Source organism: Oncorhynchus gorbuscha, unplaced genomic scaffold (genome assembly GCF_021184085.1).
Source record: "Oncorhynchus gorbuscha isolate QuinsamMale2020 ecotype Even-year unplaced genomic scaffold, OgorEven_v1.0 Un_scaffold_4663, whole genome shotgun sequence".
Classification (NCBI taxonomy): Eukaryota; Metazoa; Chordata; class Actinopteri; order Salmoniformes; family Salmonidae; genus Oncorhynchus; species Oncorhynchus gorbuscha.
The window spans coordinates 9,536-32,417 of record NW_025748632.1 but is presented as its reverse complement, the minus strand read 5'-3'; the positions used below and the strand labels follow the sequence as shown (position 1 = coordinate 32,417).

The window sequence follows — 22,882 nt, the reverse complement described above, 5'->3', positions numbered from 1 at the left end:
GAGCTAGTGGGGGTAGGAGCTAGAGGGGTAGGGTTTAGTGGGGGTAGGCACAAGATGGACTAGGGTTCAGTGAGGGTAGACACTATTGGGGGTAGGGGCTAGAGGGACTTGTGGTGGTAGGGTTTAGTGGGGGTGAGGGCTAGATGGACTTGTGGTGGTAGGGTTTAGTGGGGTGAGGGCTAGATGGACTTGTGGTGGTAGGGTTTAGTGGGGGTAAGGGCTAGATGGACTTGTGGTGGTAGGGTTTAGTGGGGGTGAGGGCTAGATGGACTTGTGGTGGTAGGGTTTAGTGGGGGTGAGGGCTAGATGGACTTGTGGTGGTAGGGTTTAGTGGGGGTAAGGGCTAGAGGGACTTGTGGTGGTAGGGTTTAGTGGGGGTAAGGACTAGATGGACTTGTGGTGGTAGGGTTTAGTGGGGGTAAGGAATAGATGGACTTGTGGTGGTAGGGTTTAGTGGGGGTAGGGACTAGAGGGGGTAGGGGCTACAGGGGTAAGAACTAGAGGGGGTAAGAACTAGAGGGGGTAGCGCCTAGAGGGGGTAGCGCCTAGAGGGGTAGCGACTAGTGGGGGTTGCGACTAGAGGGGTAGGGTTTAGTGGGGGTAGCGACAAGAGGGGTAGCGCCTAGAGGGGTAGCGCCTAGAGGGGGTAGCGCCTAGAGGGGTAGCGCCTAGAGGGGTAGGGTTTAGTGGGGGTAGGGTTTAGAGGGGGTAGGGTTTAGAGGGGTAGCGACTAGAGGGGGTAGCTACTAGAGTGGGTAGCGACTAGAGGGGGTAGCGACTAGAGGGGGTAGCGGTATTCAAACTTTCTCAACAGGAAACTTTTTTTTTCTCCACCAGAATTTCCCCACTGCAATTCCCCCATGACGCCACAAGGGGTCGCAACCCTTAGACTAATAATACCACTGGAGTAGAGGATGTTTTTTTTCTATGGGGCCCATGGGGGAGCAGACTGACCAGAGAATGGAGAGATCTGAGGTTTCGTGAAGCATCTCCTGCACGTTGTCCAACATCTTGGTGTGGAATTGGGTCATGTTCATCACTTTAGCCAGGTCTGGGTATTCCTTGAGGGAGAGTGGGGCCTTGGACACACTGGTGTAGGCCTGTAACATGAGACAGCACAGACATCTTGTTACACTGGAACAGTGTAGGCTTAAAAGATGGAACAGTGTAGGCTTAAAAGATGGAACAGTGTGGGCTCAGAACATGGAACAGTGTGGGCTCAGAACATGGAACAGTGTAGGCTCAGAACATGGAACAGTGTAGGCTCAGAACATGGAACAGTGTGTTCACAGTGTAGGCTTATAACATGGAACAGTGTGTTCACAGTGTAGGCTTATAACATGGAACAGTGTAGGCTTATAACATGGAACAGTGTAGGCTTATAACATGGAACAGTGTAGGCTTATAACATGGAACAGTGTAGGCTCAGAACATGGAACAGTGTAGGCTCAGAACATGGAACAGTGTAGGCTCAGAACATGGAACAGTGTAGGCTCAGAACATGGAACAGTGTAGGCTCAGAACATGGAACAGTGTAGGCTCAGAACATGGAACAGTGTAGGCTTATAACATGGAACAGTGTAGGCTCAGAACATGGAACAGTGTAGGCTTATAACATGGAACAGTGTGTTCACAGTGTAGGCTCAGAAGATGGAACAGTGTAGGCTCAGAACATGGAACAGTGTAGGCTCAGAACATGGAACAGTGTAGGCTCAGAACATGGAACAGTGTAGGCTTATAACATGGAACAGTGTGTTCACAGTGTAGGCTCAGAACATGGAACAGTGTAGGCTCAGAACATGGAACAGTGTAGGCTCAGAACATGGAACAGTGTGTGGTAGATGTAAAGTATTTCCAGGGTAAGTGCCATACCTGTAATCTTAACCAGTCCAGTCTCAGAGCCCTGAAGTCAAACTCCTCTCCGTTTTCCACTGTTGAGGAACATTTTATCTTTATTTAAGAACAAATTCTTATTCACAATGACGGCCTAGGAACAGTGGGTTAACTGGTCTAGGAACAGTGGGTTAACTGGTCTATGAACAGTGGGTTAACTGGTCTAGGAACAGTGGGTTAACTGGTCTAGGAACAGTGGGTTAACTGGTCTAGGAACAGTGGGTTAACTGGTCAAGGAACAGTGGGTTAACTGCCTTGTTCAGGGGCAGAACGACAGATTGTTACAGATTGTAGGACTTGCATTAGATATGAAATCTAGATTTCAGATACATTTTGTTTACCTTGCTTGATAGTCAGTGCAGACAGGGTTGAGACAAATGATGTCATCAGGACTGATTCCTCTTCTGGACAGACGTACATATTCTACAGGACAGAATAGTCAAAACAGTAATAGAAGCAACGTCCTCTGGGATAAATGCTTTAGACTAAAAAATAACATATACAGTATGATGATAAGTCACAATTATTATTTTGGTCCACTCTGAAATAATAAAAGGCCCAAGAGTAGATCCTGAGGCATACCACATTGTATTTTGTCTCTATTCAATTCAAATTTCAAACAGTAAGCCACCCCCATGCCTGGAGGTAATGGCATCCTGGTCTTTGGAGGAGATTAGGGAAAGAACATCCTGAACTTGAGATGACATAATGGCAGGAGACAAGAGCCCCCCCGCCGCCCCCAGTACCTGCATGGTGTCGTTGAGGAGCAGGGCATCAAACTGGGCCAGGTACTGGACATGGTAGCGTTGCACCACACGGCTGTACTTAGTCATCAGGGTCCTCAACCTTCCATGTAAAACAGAGTTCAGCCATCTGCCTGCAACACACACATATAAACTAGTGACTACTGTATCAACAGTAAAAACTATACAGTATAAACTAGTGACTACTGTATATCAACAGTAAAACTATACAGTACATAAACTAGTGACTACTGTATCAACAGTACAACTATACAGCACATAAACTAGTAACTACTGTATCAACAGTACAACTATACAGTACATATAAACTAGTGACTACTGTCAACAGTACAATTATACAGTACATATAAACTAGTGACTACTGTATCAACAGTACAACTATACAGTACATATAAACTAGTGACTACTGTATCAACAGTACAATTATACAGTACATATAAACTAGTGACTACTGTATCAACAGTAAAACTATACAGTACATAAACTAGTGACTACTGTATCAACAGTAAAACTATACAGTACATAAACTAGTGACTACTGTATCAACAGTACAACTATACAGTACATAAACTAGTGACTACTGTATCAACAGATAAACTATACAGTACATAAACTAGTAACTACTGTATCAACAGTAAAACTATACAGTACATAAACTAGTAACTACTGTATCAACAGATAAACTTTCATGCTTTAAACAGCCAGATACAGTAGCTGTTGTATAATCTTCTTCTCCATTGTTTAGCTGTGTGACTTGAATGCTAATGTTAGGTGCAACTTGCAAAACTTTAATGTACAGGAGAGCCACTTGGAACAAACATATTATTCATGCATTCTGCTGAGCATGCTAATATGGTACTGTATATATTTATGGCTGATATTGGAGATTGATAGAAAGTGGCACGGTGAGAGGTCTGCTGTGGTGAGAGGGTCTGCTGTGGTGAGAGGGGTCTGTGGTTAGAGGGTCTGCTGTGGTGAGAGGGTCTGCTGTGGTGAGAGGGTCTGCTGTGGTGAGAGGGTCTGCTGTGGTGAGAGGGTCTGCTGTGGTTAGAGGGTCTGCTGTGGTGAGAGGGTCTGCTGTGGTGAGAGGGTCTGCTGTGGTGAGAGGGTCTGCTGTGGTGAGAGGGTCTGCTGTGGTGAGAGGTCTGCTGTGGTGAGAGGGTCTGCTGTGGTGAGAGGGTCTGCTGTGGTTAGAGGGTCTGCTGTGGTGAGAGGGTCTGCTGTGGTGAGAGGGTCTGCTGTGGTGAGAGGGTCTGCTGTGGTGAGAGGGTCTGCTGTGGTGAGAGGGTCTGCTGTGGTTAGAGGTCTGCTGTGGTTAGAGGGTCTGCTGTGGTTAGAGGGTCTGCTGTGGTGAGAGGGTCTGCTGTGGTGAGAGGGTCTGCTGTGGTGAGAGGGTCTGCTGTGGTGAGAGGGTCTGCTGGGGTGAGAGGGTCTGCTGTGGTTAGTGGGTCTGCTGTGGTTAGTGGGTCTGCTGTGGTTAGAGGGTCTGCTGGGGTGAGAGGGTCTGCTGTGGTTAGAGGGTCTGCTGGGGTGAGAGGGTCTGCTGGGGTGAGAGGGTCTGCTGTGGTGAGAGGGTCTGCTGTGGTGAGAGGGTCTGCTGTAGTGAGAGGGTATGCTATGTGTCTAACTTCAAACGTACGAGTCTACGTAGTCCTCTGAGTCTTGGTCTTGGGAATATTCTCTGAATATCTGACGAGCCACAGGACCTCGTCGCGGGAAAACGACAGAGCCATGAACACAAACAACACCTTAGGGATGGATTGACATTAAGAGAAAAAAGACGAATATTTAGCAAAAGACACATCACTGTTTGACCATATTCATGTACTGAACATGGAGAGCTCTGAAATAAAACACATAGCAGTTTGTCTGTTTATTATTGTATAGAACGAGAGGTCAATGCCAGTAATGTAATGTAATACATCTCTGATGATAATCTCCAAACATACAGGAAGCTGAACATGCAATAGATTGGCACTATTAGCCAGATGAACTACATTTTTTATGTTACCTGTATTTAACCAGGCAAGTCAGTTAAGAACAAATTCTTATTTTCAATGACGGCCTGGGAACAGTGGGTTAACTGCCTGTTCAGGGGCAGAACGACAGAGTTGTACTTTGTCAGCTCGGGTGTTTGAACTTGCAACCTTCCGGTTACTCGTCCAACGCTCTAACCACTAGGCTACACTGCCGACCCAAGAGGTTATGTACCTTGGGTCCCAGAAGTCCAGGTTCATCCTCCAGGACTTTGACCAGCTCCTTCAGGCGTTCCTCAGGAAACCTCTCCTCTCTCTGTGCATGGCTCACTGACATACATATGACAACACACATAGTTATCTATATTCTTAACTTTAACTGTTAAACATATGGTGGCCATGGTTGCTGGTTCAAATCCGTCTCGAAGGACCATGAAAAAGAGTGCTTCTTGCTGTTGACGTTAAATGGGAGACCATTCAACCAATTGGTGGCGCTATCTGAAGCAGGTCCATCATTTCAGGCTCAGTTTGAGTTAAAAAATAAATGGTTTTATACACAAGCAGATAACTCACCTGTTGACTATAACATGCTCGCGACATTCTTTGATATCGGCGATACGCTTACTGTACCTGTCACAACGAAACGAGGAAGAGCTATCAGTAAGATTATACTTCAGTACGGTACACGTTACCAGACAGGGCCTCTCCCAACAGCATCAAGCATTAAGCTTTTAATTTGACAAATAACACAGTTCTGTTATAGAATGTTGTGTGTTCTGAATTTTCACGTGCAAGCCAAGCACCACCATTACTAGCACTGTCAAAGCTGTACAAGAAAGTCTGCAAACATCGGTCATGAACGATGTGTTTACAATGTCACAACTTCTGGGATAGCTAGTTTGGTACCCTAGCACCAATACAACCAGCCTGAAAATAATGACCAGTAGAAACTGCAGTCATTTTCATTATTCTTAGCAATGATTTAGAATCCTTTTAAGTATTAACTAGGTTGCCACTTGTTGATCACCTATTGATTTGATTTGAAATTGAACTTCAGTTTATGAAAATAAATGGCTAGTCAGTAACTTAACTCTGTTGCCCAAAGCTAACGTTTATAAGCAGTCAGCGAGCTTCATCTGGCTAGTGTGGCTCGACCCCACCGGGTTATGTGTTGTGAAGCTAGTCACAATAAGGGATTAGGCACAATAGTGGAATTTGCGGCTTGCTTTCAAAATAAAAGTATCTCATTGACAGAAATACAAATGAAGACATAGTAGAATTATGTCGTTTATTTTGAAGGCTAACCGCAAAGTCCACTATTGTGGCCTTATTGTGTCATGGATGGGTCCGAAAACCTTTCAAATAACCCTTATTTATAAGACAGTAATTTATTTTAGAGGACACCTAGCTATATAGTTAGCTAGAAAAATGGGTGTTATTTGACGTATCTTTTTTGACACACAAAGACCCAAATGGCGTTTCATAGAAATCCTGTTCAATAATGAAATGACTGAACAAATGAGGTGATACAGCCTGGATTCGAACCAGGGACCGTAGTGACTCCTCTTGCACTGAGATACATTGCCTTAGACCGCTGCGTCCATGTGTGTTCACTATTTAACTGTACTAGAATGCTTAAGTCAGCAATTCTTTTAAATATCGGTATAAGGCTTTTCGTCAAGGAAAATATTGAGTATCGGCCAAAGATGTTATGTCGGTGCATCACACTTAAATTGAAATTAAGTCAATTTGACTTGGATTTAAAAAGAATAGTGTTGGAACTGGTGGAAAAATATATGGTGGAAGGACTTCCCCCCCCAAAATAGCTAGTAATGCACAAGCTAGGCCTATTTGAAGCATTGAATTGATTGATTGCATTTACAGTATCGGTCAAAAGTTAGGACACCTACTCATTCAAGGGTTATTCTTTATTTTGACTATTCTATGTTGTAGAATAATAGTAAATTAAATAACACATGGAATTATGTAGTAACCAAAAAAGTGTAAACCAATATCTTAGATTCTTCAAGGTAGCCACCCTTTGCAGAGATGGCAGCTTTGCACACTCTTGGCATTCTCTCAACCAGCTTCATGAGGAATGCTTTTCAAATCCAATCACATTTTATTTCTCACATGCGCCACATACAACAGATAGACCTTACAGTGAAATGCTTACAAGCCCTTAACCAACAATGCAGTTTTACAGTGCCTAAAAGAGAAATTAAGATTATCAAAGCGAGGCTGTACACGGGGTAACGGTACAGAGTCAATTTGCGGGGGCATTGGTGTCGGTAATATGTACATGTAGACTAGGGTGGTTTGTGTCTTTGACAATTTTTAGGGCCTTCCCTCTGACACCGCCTGGTATATAGGTCCTGGATGCACTACCTCTGTAGTGCCTTCGTGTCAGATGTTGAGCAGTTGCCTTACCAGGCAGTGACACAATCCTTCAGGATGCTCTTGACTGCAGCTGTAGAACCTTTGAGGATCAGCATGGCAGATGTGTTGCCGGTTGAGTTGTCCAGGATCCAGTTGCAGAGGGAGGCGTTTAGTTCCAGGGTCCTTAGCTTATTGATGAGCTTTGAGGGCACTATGCTGTTGAACGCTGAGCTGTAGTCAATGAATAGCATTCTCACATATGTGTTCCTTTGTTCAGGTGGGAAAGGGCATTGTGGAGTGCAATAGAGATTGCATTATCTGTGGATCTGTTTGGGCGGTATGCAAATTGGAGTGCCTCTAGGGTTTCTGGGATAATGGTTTTGTGAGCCATGACCAAAGCATTTCATGCCTATGGATGTGAGTGCTACAGGTTGGAAGTAATTTAGGCAGGTAGGCTTAGTGTTCTTGGGCACAAGGACTATGGTTGTCTGCTTGAAACATGTTTGGTATTAGACTCAGACAGGGACATGTTGAAAATGGCAGTGAAGACACTTGCCAGTTGGTCAATGCATGCTCGCAGTACATGTCCTGGTTATCCGACTGGCCCTGCGGCCTTGTGAATGTTGACCTGTTTAAAGGTCTAACTCACTTCGTCTGCGGCGAGCGTAATCACGCTGTTGTCCGGAACAGCTGATACTCTCATGCATGTTTCAGTGTAGCTTGCCTCCGAAGCGAGCATAGAAGTCTGGTAGGCTCGTGTCACTGGGCAGCTCTCGGCTGTGCTTCCCTTTGTAGTCTGTCGGGTTTGCAAAACTTGCCACATCTGAGCGTCAAGAGCCGGTGTAGTACAATTCGCTCTTAGTCCTGCATTGAGGCTTTGCCTGTTTGATGGTTTGTCGGAGGGCATAGCATGATTTCTTATAAACTTACGGTTTATAGAGCCCACTCTGAAAGCGGCAACTCTAGCCATTAGCTCAATGCGACTGTTGCCTGTAGTCCATGGCTTCTGGTTGAGGTATGTACGTACAGTCACTGTGGGGACAACGTTATCGATGCACTTATTGATGAAGCCAGTGACTTATGTGTGTACTCAATAACATCGGAAGAATCCGGAACATATTCCAATCTGTGATAGCAAACTGTCCTGTATTTTAGCATCTGCTTCATATCACTGCTTTTTAATAGACCAAGTCACTGGTGCTTCCTGCTTTAATTTTTGCTTGTTAGCAGGAATCAGGAGAATATAATTATGGTCAGATTATCCAACAGTCTTGAAGGAGTTCCCACATGCTGATTGTGTAATGTTGTCCCACTTCTCTTGAATGGCTGTGTGACATTGCTGGATATTGGCAGAACTGGAACACAGTGTTGTACACGTTGATCCAGAGCATACCAAACATGCTCAATGGGTGACATGTCTGAGTATGCAGGACATGGAAGAACTGGGACATTTTAGCTTCCAGGAATTGTGTACATATTCTTGAAAACATGGGGCCCGTGCATTATCATGCTGAAACGAGAGGTAATGGCGTTGGATGAACGGTACGACGATGGACTTCGGGGATTTCTGCATTCAAATTGACACAGATAAATGCAATTGTGCTCTGGTTTGTCCGTAGTTTATACTTGCCCATACATAATCCCGCCACCACCATATGGGGCACTCTGTTCAACGGTGACATCAGCAGACCGCCGCCCACATAACACCATACATGTGGTCTGGGCGTGTGGTGAGGCCAGCTGGGCGCACTGCCTAATACACTAAAATAAAGTTGGAGGCGGCTTATGGACATTAAATTCTCTGGCAACAGCTCTGGTGGACATTCCTGCAGTCAGCATGCCAATTGCACGCTCCCTCAAAGCTTGAGACATCTATGGTGTTGTGATAAAACTGCACATTTTAGAGTGCCCTTTATTTTCCCAGCACAAGGTGGACCTGTGTAATGATCCGTGCTTCTGATATGCCACACCTGTCAGGTGGATCGATTATCTTGGCAAAGGATGCTCACTAACAGGGATGTGAACAAATTTGTGGAGAAAATGTGATAAATAAGCTTTTGTGGAATATTTGTAGGATATTTAATTTTGGCTCATGAAACATGGGACAAACTTACATGTTTATTTTTGTTCAGTGTAGTTATTTTTGGAGTCCAAGATACATTTACATTTTTCAAAAGGGTTTGTTCATTATTTAATTTCAGTTTACTAAATAGGATTTTCTTGATTTAGTTTTTGTTTACTTTTATACTCCTAACTCTTTACATGATAATTAAGGGGCATTTACAAATGCCAGGTAGGCCTACTTTGCAGTCAACATTTAATTGTTAAGTTTTTTTGGGAAAGCCTTTCAAATGTTCTTTCAAACAGCACATGACTAAATTATTGCATTGCAAAGACTTCGTAACAAGCTTTTGGAAGACCTGGTTTGCGTGCCCGTTGCATACCCATTGCTGTTTGAATAAATATTGATTAAAAATAATAATAATCTAAACCAGAAACTGTGACCAGCAACCACAACAAAATCATGGCACCCTATGACCAATATGTGTGCCGCACTGCCAAATGTTTTGGTCGCAGTCTCGAACCCTGTCAAAGTAGCTACTACATAGGGAGTAGGGTGCATTTTGGGGAGACAAAAACCAAGGAAGGTTTCCCTAACAGGAATGCCGATGACTTGTCTTTGGCTAGCATTTTGGCTGAGCTGACAGGCATATAATCATGATTATTGTCAAGGCAGCAGAAGCATTTTGGAAGTGCTCAGTTAGCCACACAGCCACAGCAGCACAACACTAAATCTGTTGTCCTGATTCTCCACCCTTCTTCTGAAGTTTGTACTTGCCCACTTTCCTAAATGGATTTAAGTCTTGTATTGGAAAAGCATTGGCTGAGGGAATTTCCATCGTTGTTAATCCATGCAAGAGTGTGCAAGTGCACACTTTGGGGAAAGGGTTGGAGAATAAGGACTTAGGACAGATTTTTTCATCTAGGTAGCCTAGTCACAGCCTATTGCCAGGGGTTGAGATGCATGTACTGTAGTGAATCATTTAGATACTACTACATCAATCCTTCAGAGATATATTAATGTCAGCAACACAACTGGCTTTGCACCAAAATAACCTCAATTGTATGCTGCTAGATGGTATAAATAAAAGGACCGCTTCTCCGCTCTCTCCACTGGCTTCCAGTTGAAGCTCGCATCCGCTACAATACCATGGTGCTTGCCTACGGAGCTGTGAGGGGAACGGCACCTCAGTACCTCAGGCTCTGATCAGGCCCTACACCCAAACAAGGGCACTGCGCTCATCCACCTCTGGCTTGCTCGCCTCCCTACCACTGAGAGTACAGTTCCCGCTCAGCCCAGTCAAAACTGTTCGCTGCTCTGGCCCCCAATGGTGGAACAAACTCCCTCACGACGCCAGGACAGCGGAGTCAATCACCACCTCCCGGAGACACCTGAAACCCCACCTCTTTAAGGAATACCTAGGGATAGGATAAGTAATCCTTCTCACCCCTTTAAGATTTAGATGCACTATTGTAAAGTGACTGTTCTACTGGATGTCATAAGGTGCAATGCACCAATTTGGCAAGTCGCTCTGGGATAAGAGCGTCTGCTAAATGACTTAAATGTAAATGTAAAATCTAGCGCCACCATCATAATTCAATTAAAACCTTTGTAGGAGCATTGTTAAACATGCTAAAATATGCTAACCAGCAATGTTTTTTGTTGTCTACAAGAGCATTGGGAACAGGGTATGGAACATTGGAAAACCAGGGCTCAGAACATTGGGAAACAGGGCCCAGAACATTGGGAAACAGGGCCCAGAACATTGGGAACTAGGGTATGGAACATTGGGAAACAGGGCCCAGAACATTGGGAACCAGGGTCCAGAACATTGGGAAACAGGGCCCAGAACATTGGGAACTAGTGTATGGAACATTGGGAAACAGGGCCCAGAACATTGGGAACCAGGGTCCAGAACATTGGGAAACAGGGCCCAGAACATTGGGAACTAGTGTATGGAACATTGGGAAACAGGGCCCAGGACATTGGGAACTAGGTATGGAACATTGGTAACCAGGGCCCGAATATTGCAACTAGGGGTATGGAACATTGGGAAACAGGGCCCAGAACATTGGGAACCAGGGTCCAGAACATTGGGAAACAGGGCCCAGAACATTGGAAACAGGGCCCAGAACATTAAAACAGGGCCCAGAACATTGGGAACTAGGATATGGAACATTGGTAAACAGGGCCCAGAACATTGGGGAACCAGGGCCCGGAACATTGGGAACTAGGGTATGGAACATTGGTAACCAGGGCCCATAACATTGGGAACCAGGGACCAGAACATTGGGAACCAGGGCCCAGAACATTGGGAACCAGGGCCCAGAACATTGGGAACTAGAATCAGCTTGACACTCCAGTCCAATCACTCTGTGGACAAGAGTATAAATGTCATAATAATGTCGCACCCTTTCAGGCCATCGAAGTAGTCCTCTGTGATCTTATGGATGTTGATTGTCTCATCCCTGATGATGGTGAGATAAAGGCCGCTGCGGAGGGCCATCTTCCACAGCTCCTGAGATGACTGGTTGGTGTTCAGACTGCTATGACACAGCAGGTAACCCACTGAAGGAGAGGAGAGATCAACGTGAATAGAGTGCAACCACTGAAGTCTTTTGTTTTCAGAAGGTAGCCTAGACTGAGTCTGAAGATAATAACTAGCACTCACGAAGGATCCATCGCTCCATCACCTCTAAGGACAAGTACTCACAGGCCATCTGTGGGAAACACAGGTTCGTCATTTCATTAGTTAATAATAAGTCATCAATAGTCGTCTCTGATTATTTTACAGATGTCCTGTGAATTATTGTACTTTATGATAACACAAGACATTCACATGTGGCTGTTACAGGTTCACACGCTACCTCCGAAAGGATTTATATCCAGACACAATACTCAATACAAAATATAGTGCCATCATATTAGCTATACACTGTGTGCTTGGGCAGTGGTCTCTGTTTCTTGGCTGAAGTTTTGAATCCCAATGAAGAGACCCACGGGGCACAGAGACTAACACAGAACACTATGGTACAAAGACGACAGTGGCTGCCTTTAGGAAATCAGCAGACCTAGACATTCTAGGGAGGGGGAGAGAGGAGGAGAGGAGAGAAGAGGGGGAGAGGAGAGGAGAGGAGGAGGAGAGGAGAGGGGGAGAGGAGAGGAGGGAGGAGAGGAGAGGGGAGAGGAGAGGAGAAGAGAGAGAGGAGAGGGGGAGAAAGGACAGAAGAGGGGAGGGAGAGGAGAGAAGAGGAGAGGGAGAGGGGGAGAGAGGACAGAAGAGGGGGGAGAGGGAGAGGAGAGGAGAAGAGGAGGGAGAGAGGAGGAGAGGACAGAGAGGAGAGGAGAGGGAGAGAAGAGGAGGGAGAGAGGAAGGAGAGGACAGAAGAGGAGGGGAGAGGAGAGGAGAGAAGAGGAGGAGAGAGAGGAGGGAGAGGACAGAAGAGGAGGGAGAGGAGAGGAGAGGTGAAGAGGGGAGAAGAGGGGGAGGGAGGGAGAGAGGAGAGAGGAGGAGAGAGGACAGAAGAGGAGGGAGAGAGGGAGGAGAGGACAGAAGAGGAGAGAGAGGGAGGAGAGGGAGAGGAAGAGGAGGGAGAGAGGGAGGAGAGGAGAGAAGAGGAGGGGGAGAGAGGAGGAGAGGACAGAAGAGGAGGGAGAGAGGGAGGAGATGAGAGAAGAGGAGGGAGAGAGGAGGAGAGGACAGAAGAGGAGGAGAGAGAGGAGGAGAGGAGAGAAGAGGAGGGAGAGAGGGAGGAGAGGACAGAAGAGGAGGGAGAGAGGGAGGAGAGGACAGAAGAGGGAGGGAGAGAGGGAGGAGGAGGACAGAAGAGGAGGGAGAGAGGAGGAGAGGACAGAAGAGGGAGAGAGGAGGAGAGAGGACAGAAGAGGAGGGGAGAAGGAGGAGAGGACAGAAGAGGAGGGGAGAGAGGAGGGAGGACAGAAGAGGAGGAGAAAGAGGAGGAGAGAGGAGGAGAGGACAGAAGAGGAGGAGAGAGGAGGGAGATGAGAGAAGAGGAGGAGAGAGGAGGAGAGGACAGGAAGAGGAGGGAGAGAGGAGGAGAGGACAGAAGAGGAGGGAGAGAGGAGGAGAGGAGAGAAGAGGAGGAGGGAGAGAGGAGGAGAGGACAGAAGAGGAGGAGAGAGGAGGAGAGGAGAGAAGAGGAGGGAGAGAGGGAGGAGAGGAGAGAGAGGAGGAGAGGACAGAAGAGAGGGAGAGAGGAGGAGAGGAGAGAAGAGGAGGGAGAGAGGAGGAGAGGACAGAAGAGGGGGAGAGAGGAGGAGAGGAGAGAAGAGGGGAGAGGAGGGGAGAGAGAGGAGGAGAGGACAGAAGAGGAAAATAAAATAGAAAAAGTGAAGAGAGAGAAGATAAGAAAACAGAAGATAAGAGATGAAGAGAAAAGAAAAAACAGATTAGAGTAGAAAAGGGGAAAGGACAAAGTCTCACAGTGTCACAGCAGGCAGCAGGTCCAAAGGAGAGGAGAAGAGGGGGGAGGAGAGGAGAGGAGAGGGGAGAGAGGGCAGGGTCACGGTGTCACAGCAGGCAGGGTCCAAAGGAGAGGAGAAGAGGGGGAGAGAGAGGAGAGAAGAGGGGGAGAGAGAGGAGAGAAGAGGGGAGAGAGAGGAGAGAAGAGAAGAGGGGGAGAGAGAGGAGAGATGAGGGGGAGAGAGGAGAGGAGAGATGAGAAGAGGGGAGAGGGGAGAGAAGAGAAGAGGGGGAGAGGAGAGAAGAGGGGGAGAGAGGAGAGGAGAGAGGAGAGATGAGGGGAGAGGAGAGAGAAGAGAAGAGGGGAGAGAGAGAGAGAAGAGGGGGAGAGAGGAGAGGAGAGAGGAGAGATGAGGGGAGAGGAGAGGAGAGATGAGGGGAGAGAGAGGAGAGAAGAGGGGGAGAGAGAGGAGAGGAGAGATGAGGGGGAGAGGACGGGAGAGATGAGGGGAGAGGGACGGGAGAGATGCGGGGGAGAGGACGGGAGAGATGAGGGGAGAGGACGGGAGAGATGGGGGAGAGAGGAGAGGAGAGATGAGGGGGAGAGGAGAGGAGAGATGAGGGGGAGAGGAGAGGAGAGATGAGAGAGGAGAGAGAGAGATGAGGGGAGAGGAAGGGAGAGATGAGTGGGAGAGAGGAGAGAAGATGGGGAGAGGAGAGAAGAGGGGAGAGGAGAGAAAGGGGGAGGGAGGAGAGAAGAGGAGAGAGAAGGAGAGAGAAAGAGAAAGAGGAGAGGAGAAGAAAGAGGGAGAGAGGAGAAGAAAGGGGAGAGAGGAGAGGGAGAGAAGGAGAGATGAGGGAAGGGACGGGGAGAGATAAGGGGAGAGGACAGGAGGAATGAGGAGAGATGAGGGAGAGAGAGGACAGGAAGATGAGGGAGAAGGAGAGGACAGAAGCCAGAGAAATAAAATAGAAAAAGTGAAGAGAAGAGAAGATAAGAAAACAGAAGATAAGAGATAAAGAGAAAAGAAAAAACAGATTAGAGTAGAAAAGGGAAAGGACAAAAGTCTCACAGTGTCACAGCAGGCAGCAGGTCCAAAGGAGAGGAGAAGAGGGGAGGAGAGGAGAGGGGAGAGAGAGGGCAGGGTCACGGTGTCACAGCAGGCAGGGTCCAAAGGAGAGGAGAAGAGGGGGAGAGAGAGGAGAGAAGAGGGGGAGAGAGAGGAGAGATGAGAAGAGAGGGAGAGAGAGGAGAGAAGAGAAGAGGGGAGAGAGGAGAGAAGAGAAGAGGGGGAGAGGAGAGAAGAGGGGGAGAGAGGAGAGGGAGAGAGAGAGATGAGGGGAGAGAGGAGAGGAGAGATGAGGGGGGAGAGGAGAGGAGAGATGAGGGGGAGAGGACGGGAGAGATGAGGGGGAGAGGACGGGAGAGATGAGGGGGAGAGGGCGGGAGAGATGGGGGGAGAGAGGAGAGGAGAGATGAGGGGAGAGAGGACGGGGAGAGATGGGGGGAGAGAGGAGAGGAGAGATGAGGGGAGAGAGGAGAGGAGAGATGAGAGGAGAGAGGAGAGATGAGGGGAGAGGAAGGGAGAGATGAGTGGGAGAGAGGAGAGAAGAGATGAGTGGGAGAGAGGAGAGAAGAGATAGGGGAGAGAGGAGAGAAGAGGAGAGGAGAGAAGAGGGGGAGAGAGGAGAGAGAAGAGAGAAGAGGAGAGGAAGAGAGAGGGGAGAGAGGAGAGGAGAGAGGAGAGGAGATGAGGAGAGAGAGAGAAGAGAAAAAGAGGGAGAGAGAGGAGAGGAGAAGAGGAATAGAAGAGGGGAGAGGAGAGAGAGAAAGGAGAGAGGCAAAGAAAGAGGAGAGAAGGAGAAACGAAAGAGAGGAGAGAAGAAACGAAGAAAAGAAGGGGAGAAAGGAAACGAGAGAAAAAGAGAGGGAGAGAAGAAACGAAGAAGAGGAAGAAGAAGGAAACGAAGAAAGAGGAGAAAGGAAACGAAGAGAGAAGGAGAGAGAAAGAGGAGAGAGAGGAGAGAAAGAGAGGGAGAGGAGACGAAGGGGAGAAGAGGAGACGAGAAAAGAGGGGAGAAAGAGCGAGAGAAGAGGGGAGAGAGAGGAGAGAAGAGGGGAGAGAGGGAGAGAGAAGAGGGGAGAGAGAGGGAGAGAGAGAGGGGGAGAGGGGAGAGGAGAGAAGAGGGAGAGAGAGGGAGAAGACGGGGAGAGAGAGGAGAGGAAGGAGAGAAGGAAGAGAAAGAAGGGGAGAGAAGAGGAGAGAGACGAGAGAAGAGGGGGAGAGACGAGAGAAGAGGGGGAGAGAGAGAGAAGAGGGGGAGAGAGACTGAGAGAAGAGGGGGAGAGAGACGAGAGAGGGGGGAGAGAAGAGGAAGAGGGGAGAGAGGAGAGAAGGGGGGAGAGAGATTTGAGAGAAGAGGGGAGAGAAACGAGGGGAGGGAGAGAGGAGAGGAGAGGAGGATGAGGGAGAGAGAGAGGAGGAGGAGGGAGAGGAGAGGAGGTGAGGAGGAGAGAGAGGAGGTGAGGGGAGAGGAGAGGAGAAGGAGAGAAGGAGAAGAAAGGATAGGAAGAGAGAAGAGAAAAGATGGAGAGAGAAGAGGAGGAGAGAGAGGAGAGGAAGATGGGAGAGAGAAGAGAAGAAGAGGGGAGAGAGAAGAGAATAAGAGGGGAGAGAGGAGAGGAGAGAGAAGAGAAGATGGGGAAAGGTGAGAGGGGAGGAGAGAAGAGGGGAGAGAGAAGAGAAGAAGAGGGAGAGAGAGGGCAGTCTCACGGTGTCGCAGCAGGCAGGGTCCAGCATGGAGGCAGGTGCGCTGAGGAGACTGAGGAGCTGAGCGCTGCGCCACTGTTCTGCGGAAGGTTCCTCCTGGGATACAACATCTGTAGGGACAGGAGGGCCTCCGTCACACCCTGGGAAGAGAGGGGAAGGAGGGAGAGGGTGGGAGCGAGAGAGGGAGAGCTCCGTGATAGAGTTATAAAGCTGAATAGCAGTCAAAATCATGATCACCATTGGTTTTCAGGAATAATGACCCACTAACATTTACAGTCGTTTTCAATATACAGTTAACATTACCCTAGAGAATATACAATCGTGAATATACCCTAGTGCAGTGATCACCACCCGGTTGATCTTCAAGCCAACAGTAAAGGCTGTGTTATAAAGGCTTACGTTCCTTTTATTGTGTTGCGCTGTTGGTGGTAAATGCGCTTCATTCAGAAGCCCTGTGCATCAGGTAAACACAGTGTTGCCATTGTGAACCATTTAAATTTGTCTGAGAAGACAAACTCCGCCTACCTGGTGAACTAGGAGATCTGTGGCTAAATCGAGTTTGCCTACTGCGCTGGCCAATCGGATAGCTCAAATCACCGTGCCTACAGAACTTCCCCGACCCCGGCCACAGCGGTGTTTGATAGCCTACCTAAGATTTTATAACGTTTAAAAAACCCTGACCACAGAGAGACTGTCAAATGATACAGCAAAGCGTTATTGTAAAAAATAATAGTAATAATAATAATAATAATTCAGCACTGTCAACACTGTCTTTAGTCAACATGATTACTAAACATAAAACGTGCTTCTCTCTACTTCCAGTCCCACTGCAGCTGCAATGAATGAGTAGCCAAGTGTATCGTCAGCCCCGCGTGTTTAAATATTACTGGCAGCTCATCATGTCTATTTTAATATCGAGGAGTGTTTCACTTTCTCTGGTCAAAGGAACAACATGAATTTGTGCCTGAGGCAGATTCGGTGCGACTTGAGTTTCTCCATCAGGTGGAAGACCGTGTCCCCTCTCTCTGGTCAGTCTCACCAGAGGAAATGAAGGAGAGAGCAGGGACGGTGAGAGGCGGATCCTCTGCCGTTTTCTCCCTCCCTGCGCTAAGACTAATGCTGAGTTCAAAACAACTGTGAACTCAGAAATCTATGACTTCCGATTTCAGTGCGTTCAAGACAACATCAAAAAGTACATTTATTTTCAACGAGATCCGACTGGGATTATTTTTTTTTAACGGTCATCCAACTCGGAATCTCTGGCATCTTTGTGAATATGTGAATTGAATACGTGAATACGCAATTGACAATTACCTTAGTGTGAGGGCCGAATTCCTCAGTCAATTTCTTAATGGGCTGTTCATACTCCATAAACATCTGAGCCAGGCGGGGGGTACGCAGGGTCACTGGAGGATCAATCAAACAAACAATCAATCATGACTTCGTCAAATCAACCACACATTCATACATGTATACACTTCCCCTGTCATGTACAGGACCAACTCATGACAACATCAATATCATGTGGGGCCCCTGTCATGTACAGGACCAACTCATGACAACATCAATATCATGTGGGGCCCCTGTCATGTACAGGACCAACTCATGACAACATCAATATCATGTGGGGCCCCTGTCATGTACAGGACCAACTCATGACAACATCAATACCATGTGGGGCCCCTGTCATGTACAGGACCAACTCATGCCAACATCAATATCATGTGGGGCCCCTGTCATGTACAGGACCAACTCATGCCAACATCAATATCATGTGGGGCCCCTGTCATGTACAGGACCAACTCATGCCAACATCAATATCATGTGGGGCCCCTGTCATGTACAGGACCAACTCATGACAACATCAATATCATGTGGGGCCCCTGTCATGTACAGGACCAACTCATGACAACATCAATATCATGTGGGGCCCCTGTCATGTACAGGACCAACTCATGCCAACATCAATATCATGTGGGCCCCTGTCATGTACAGGACCAACTCATGCCAACATCAATATCATGTGGGGCCCCTGTCATGTACAGGACCAACTCATGACAACATCAATACCATGTGGTGCCAGGGGAACAGTGGGTTAACTGCCTTGTTCAGGGAACGGTGGGTTAACTGCCTTGTTCAGGGGAACGGTGGGTTAACTGCCTTGTTCGGGGAACGGTGGGTTAACTGCCTTGTTCGGGGAACGGTGGGTTAACTGCCTTCTTCAGGGAACAGGGGTTAACTGCCTTGTTCAGGGAACAGGGGGTTAACTGCCTTGCTCAGGGAACAGTGGGTTAACTGCCTTGTTCAGGGGAACGATGGGTTAACTGCCTTGCTCAGGGGAACAGGGGTTAACTGTCTTGTTCAGGGGAACGGTGGGTTAACTGCCTTGTTCAGGGAACAGGGTTAACTGCCTTGCTCAGGGGAACGGTGGGTTAACTGCCTTGTTCAGGGGAACAGGGTTAACTGGGTTAACTGCCTTGCTCAGGGAACAGTGGGTTAACTGCCTTGTTCAGGGAACGATGGGTTAACTGCCTTGCTCAGGGGAACAGGGGTTAACTGTCTTGTTCAGAGGCAACCAGGTTTAACTGCCTTGTTCAGGGGAACAGGGGTTAACTGCCTTGCTCAGGGGAACTGCCTTGTTCAGGGGGTGGGTTAACTGCCTTGCTCAGGGAACAGGGGGTTAACTGCCTTGTTCAGGGGGAACGGTGGGTTAACTGCCTTGTTCAGGGGAACAGGGTTAACTGCCTTGCTCAGGGGAACAGGGGTTAACTGCCTTGCTCAGGGGAACAGTGGGTTAACTGCCTTGTTCAGGGGAACGATGGGTTAACTGCCTTGTTCAGGGGAACAGGGGTTAACTGCCTTGCTCAGGGAACAGGGGTTAACTGCCTTGCTCAGGGGAACTGCCTTGTTCAGGGATGGGTTAACTGCCTTGTTCAGGGGGTTAACTGTCTTGTTCAGAGGCAGTTTAACTGCCTTGTTCAGGGGAACAGGGGTTAACTGCCTTGCTCAGGGAACGGTGGGTTAACTGCCTTGTTCAGGGAACGGTGGGTGAACTGCCTTGCTCAGGGGAACAGGGGGTTAACTGCCTTGTTCAGGGGAACGGTGGGTTAACTGCCTTGTTCAGGGGAACAGGGGGTTAACTGCCTTGCTCAGGGGAACAGGGGGTTAACTGCCTTGCTCAGGGGAACAGTGGGTTAACTGCCTTGTTCAGGGGAACGATGGGTTAACTGCCTTGCTCTGGGGAACGGTGGGTTAACTGCCTTGTTCAGGGGAACGGTGGGTTAACTGCCTTGTTCAGGGGAACAGGGGGTTAACTGTCTTGCTCAGGGGAACGGTGGGTTAACTGCCTTGCTCAGGGGAACGGTGGGTTAACTGCCTTGCTCAGGGGAACGGTGGGTTAACTGCCTTGTTCAGGGAAACGGTGGGTTAACTGCCTTGCTCAGGGGAACCGGGGGTTAACTGCCTTGTTCAGGGGAACGGTGGGTTAACTGCCTTGTTCAGGGGAACGGTGGGTTAACTGCCTTGTTCAGGGAACGGTGGGTTAACTGCCTTGTTCAGAGGAACGGTGGGTGAACTGCCTTGCTCAGGGGAACAGTGGGTTAACTGCCTTGCTCAGGGAACAGTGGGTTAACTGCCTTGCTCAGGGGAACAGTGGGTTAACTGCCTTGCTCAGGGGAACAGTGGGTTAACTGCCTTGTTCAGAGGAACGGTGGGTTAACTGCCTTGTTCAGAGGGAACGGTGGGTTAACTGCCTTGTTCAGGGGAACGGTGGGTTAACTGCCTTGTTCAGGGGAACGGTGGGTTAACTGCCTTGTTCAGGGGAACAATGGGTTAACTGCCTTGTTCAGGGGAACAGTGGGTTAACTGCCTTGTTCAGGGGAACAGTGGGTTAACTGCCTTGTTCAGGGGAACAGTGGGTTAACTGCCTTGTTCAGGGGAACAGTGGGTTAACTGCCTTGTTCAGGGGAACAGTGGGTTAACTGCCTTGTTCAGGGGAACAGTGGGTTAACTGCCTTGTTCAGGGGAACAGTGGGTTAACTGCCTTGTTCAGGGGAACAGTGGGTTAACTGCCTTGTTCAGGGGAACAGTGGGTTAACTGCCTTGTTCAGGGGAACAGTGGGTTAACTGCCTTGTTCAGGGGAACAGTGGGTTAACTGCCTTGTTCAGGGAACAGTGGGTTAACTGCCTTGTTCAGAGGAACGGTGGGTTAACTGCCTTGCTCAGGGGAACAGTGGGTTAACTGCCTTGCTCAGGGGAACAGTGGGTTAACTGCCTTGTTCAGGGGAACAGTGGGTTAACTGCCTTGTTCAGAGGAACGGTGGGTTAACTGCCTTGTTCAGGGAACAGTGGGTTAACTGCCTTGTTCAGAGGAACGGTGGGTTAACTGCCTTGCTCAGGGGCAGAACGACAGATGTTTTACCTTGTCAGTTCAGGGATTCGCTCCAGCAACCTTCCGGTTTACTAGTCCAACGCTCTAACCACTAGGCTACCCTGCTGTAGTGGTACGGTACACCTCTCCTTCTAAACTCCAGTGGCTCTCTATCTTCTATCTTAGGGATTATTATGAAGTGACTGGAGGAAAATGACTCTGTTTCCTGTCTGTACAGTATTTCCCTCCTCCTCTGTGCCTTTGATCAAGATAAATGTCTTCTTTTCCATTTTAGCTACATAAATAAATATGGTGTGAAATGGGAGGACTGAAAATGTAATTGTACTGTTATGCACTCTGGGAAATGAATGGAAGGATGTGTTATTGCCAATTAAAAAGCTATTAATTATGGGTAATCATCTTTGCGATGCTTGGCTATATTGATAGTTACAGAGGATTTAATTTGTTGTGACTGGATGTTGCCCAGCCGTACTGCAGCTAATACCATCCTTTGATGAATGATGAAAACATCAGGTTTTCTATCATAAAAGGACATTTAAATGCCATCTTTCATTGGACGAGTGGGAAAAGCCTGTGTCAGCTAATTTCTGTCATAAATTTAATTTAAGAGTGAAATGAGTGTGCAGTGTGAGTAATGTGATCTGGTTAGGTATTTTACACGTGAAAATTAATTAATTCGGTGTCTGTTCAGAAATGTCAATGAAAGATGTATTGAACACGAGCTCAATCATCTTCAATGAGGATTGTTTCCATTTCAATTTGAATTCCCGAATCACTTCCTTAAATTAAAACTGTATTTGAAAGGTTGATAGACGTAACTGGCCCCACCTGCTGCCATTGGACATCTCGTGAGCACAGTTGTACATGCCCACCAGGACCTTCTTGTCTTCCACGCGTGAAAGCATGACGATGACAGATATATATGTGATGATCAGCTCCAGGTAGTTCTTGGTGAAATCAAAGTTCACCGCCTGATGAATGAATGAATAAATTAATGCACGAATAAATGAATACATAATTGAATGCATGCGTACACGAATAAATTAATGTATAATTAAATGAATGCATGCGTGAATAAATGAATGCATGCGTGAATAAATGAATGCATAATTACATTAATAAATGCATGACATGTTTTTAAATTAATGATTCAGGTTAAAAAAGTAGGTTAACACGATAACATATAAATGAACTGTATGTTGTGATACTTACAGTGGCCCTAGGGGGCAGAGTAGATACCCTATCCTATCTACTAGTGTGGGATGCTGTACTCACAATGTTGAAGAAGCACTGGCAGGCATCAATTGTATTCAGCAGTTCATAAACATGATCCTGAAAAAAAAAAAAAAAAAAAAGAGTTAATCTGTGGTCAGAACACAGGCTCGGTACAGCCAGGTAAGACGTCACATAACGCAGTGGGTCGATGTGTTCGTGTTGCTGTGTAACAGTACAGACGTCACATAACGCAGTGGGTTGATGTGTTCGCGTTGCTCTGTAACAGTACAGACGCCACGCAACGCAGTGGGTTGATGTGTTCGCGTTGCTGTGTAACAGTACAGGCGTCACATAACGCAGTGGGTTGATGTGTTCGCGTTGCTCTGTAACAGTACAGACGTGGCGTAGCGCAGTGGGTTGATGTGTTGGCGTTGCTCTGTAACAGTACAGGCGTCACGTAACGCAGTGGGTTGATGTGTTCGCGTTGCTCTGTAACAGTACAGGCGTCACGTAACGCAGTGGGTTGATGTGTTCGCGTTGCTCTGTAACAGTACAGGCGTCAACAGTACAGACGCAGTGGGTTGATGTGTTCGCGTTGCTCTGTAACAGTACAGGCGTCACGTAACGCAGTGGGTTGATGTGTTCGTGTTGCTCTGTAACAGTACAGGCGTCACGCAACGCAGTGGGTTGATGTGTTCGTGTTGCTCTGTAACAGTACAGACGTCACGTAACGCAGTGGGTTGATGTGTTCGTGTTGCTCTGTAACAGTACAGGCGTCACGTAACGCAGTGGGTTGATGTGTTCGTGTTGCTCTGTAACAGTACAGGCGTCACGTAACGCAGTGGGTTGATGTGTTCGCATTGCTCTGTAACAGTACAGACGTCCGCGCAGTGGGTTGATGTGTTCGCGTTGCTCTGTAACAGTACAGGCGTCATGCTCTGGGTTGATGTGTTCGCGTTGCTCTGTAACACAGGCGTCACGTAACGCAGTGGGTTGATGTGTTCGCGTT

At 47.7% G+C, this 22,882-nt stretch overlaps 1 pseudogene; it reads right to left on the bottom strand.

The window, feature by feature from the left end:
• Positions 1 to 954: 954 nt before the first annotated feature.
• On the bottom strand, positions 955 to 22,734 carry LOC124028681 (annotated as a pseudogene).
• Between the last annotated feature and the right edge of the window lie 148 nt (positions 22,735 to 22,882).